The following is a 2500-nucleotide window of genomic DNA, read 5'->3' as shown; positions in this document are numbered from 1 at the left end:
AAATCCAATTAAAGATCAATTATTGAATAAAAAAAAATGATAATGATGGTCGCTGACGCATGCACACCCTAAAAAGACGCTTACAGGTATCAGCGGTGGGGAATCGAACCCCGGTCTCTCGCTCAGCTGACGAAAACTTATCCACTGCACCACCTCATCATCTAACATAAAAGTGCGTTAAGTATCATTTTAATTTCGTTGGTGACATTCGTTCGAAAAATATCTGGCTGAAGTGGGTTGTGGACATAGAAACAGGTAGTCGATGTACACACCTGTAGTATACTGGTTCGTATATCTAAATAGAGAGAGAGGGAAATATAGGTGAGAGATAGATAGAGATATATATATATATATAAAAAGAGAGCGAGACACTGAGAGAGAGAGAGGGAAGGAAGGGGGAAGATCAACGTAGTCCGAGGCCTCACTTTGCTTTTGTTGGAAGAAATCGGACTATTTGTACTCGGGTCTCCGCGGAAAGGAAAATTGCTTTAAAAACATCGTAATCGTAAGTCTTTTTTTTTTTCCTTTTCTTTTTTTTGTACTCTCTCTCTCTCTCTCTCTCTCTCTCTCTCTCTCTCTCTCTCTCTCTCTCTCTCTCTCTCTCTCTCTCTCTCTCTCTCTCTCTCTCTCTCTCTCTCTCTCACTCTCTCTCTCTCTCTCTCTCTCTCTCTCTCTCTCTCTCTCTCTCTCTCTCTCTCACTCTCTCTCTCACTCTCTCTCTCACTCTCTCTCTGTCTCTTTCTCTTTCTCTTTCTCTTTAACAGGTCCGAGACTTGGACACTGCTTGTGTGTGGTAACGTGGCCTAGGGTGTGATGGACACGGCAGGAACAGCTTTCTTGGTTTATTGCTAAGCTTGAAGAGTAGGACGTTGGAGTGAGGGCTGCTCTTCATCCGAGGAGCGAGGTGTTGCTCCTCTGCTCCCCGAGAGGAGACTCTCTACCACAATGTGTGACTTGTCTCAGGATGTGTGTGAATCAAGGTGTTTTCGTGTGACTTGTGACATTTGGAATGTGATGAGTGAAGTGTTGCATCAGTACATAGCTCTTGCAAAGGGAAAGACAAAACAACAATGTTATGTCTAGCGAGAGAGGGGTAGACACATAGATGAAGCAATGAGCGTACGTATATGTATGTATATATGTGTATGTGGTAGAATATATATATAACAAATTACAGCAGACATAAAATATGTAAATACAGTGGTTACAACACATCGTGTAGTAAGAATGAGACACACTCTTGACTGCCTTTGCATACCCACAGTGTTGGATATGTATCTATTCTGGCATTGAAGTTACCACCAGCCCATTACTCGTTGCTGGAAATTTTCTGTATATATATATATATATATATATGTGTGTGTGTGTGTGTATGTATATATATATGTGTGTGTGTGTGTATAGACTCTTTAGGACGCTTAAAGTTCCTGTTTTTACAACTTTTTTTTTCATCATTCTCTCCTCCACTCCACTTTCTCTCTCTCTTTTCATTTTCTCTCTCTTTCTCCCCTCTTTCATTTTCTTTCTCTTTCTATTCATTAAATCTACAGAAAGAGGATTTGTTATGGAAACGACGCTGGATATTTGAAGTATTTACTCTCAAGACACACACAAACACACACACACACACAAAACAACAACAATGCATTGGGACTAGATGCTAAAAATACTAAACTGGAGATTGTAAAATAGATTACATACAGATTGGTTATACACAAGCCGTGTTAATGAAGAAAATATCCTACTGCAACTATTATTATCTCCTGTTGTGAGCTATATAGCTTACACCGATACCGAACTTGGAGTTATATACAAGTATTATGACAATCGGGGGAGGGGATCACTTTCGGTCCGTTTCTGTTTCTTCCGCTTCGATGCGGATGCTGAAATGTCCTTTCGCCCAGCGATGTAACATCACGCACAATTTCAACAGTATGTATAAGGTATTCATTACAGTTGATACCCACAACCACACAACATCAACACAGTTTTTCTCAGCTTATTCTTCTTCAAAGAAGGCTGCAGAGATGACTTGACTTGGCCGCGACGTAGAAAGGCAGAATCGGCTGGACAGAAACTCCAACCTGGCTGCACCTCTCTGCAGTCCATGAGGTCCCTCTTCTCTACATACAGGTCTCTGTCATCTGAAACAAGAAGGACAGCGGCAGAAACTTTGGTATTGATAAATGCCGTGGAGTTCAAGATTGACCTGAGAAATGCATGAACCAGGAAACCATCCATTTGGAAAGGTCAGATATACTACCAGATCACCCAAAAGAACCTCCATGTATCAATTCTATATTTGAGAAGAATACTCTCTTCATTTAGAGGAATTACGAGAGGTACTCCCTCTTTTGTCAGAGTATTTAAATTGGTGAGAGTACATCAGGAGGGATAAAACTCGGAGAAAGCTTGCCAAAAGTAATAAAAGCCATTATGAAGGGGGAAGCGAGGATGAGGAGAAGGAGGAAGAGAGGGGGGGAGGAGGAAGAAGATGATG

Source organism: Penaeus japonicus, unplaced genomic scaffold (genome assembly GCF_977035675.1).
Source record: "Penaeus japonicus unplaced genomic scaffold, GWHDUDI00000001_assembly GWHDUDI00000006, whole genome shotgun sequence".
Taxonomy (NCBI): Eukaryota; Metazoa; Arthropoda; class Malacostraca; order Decapoda; family Penaeidae; genus Penaeus; species Penaeus japonicus.
This window is presented reverse-complemented; position numbering follows the sequence as displayed.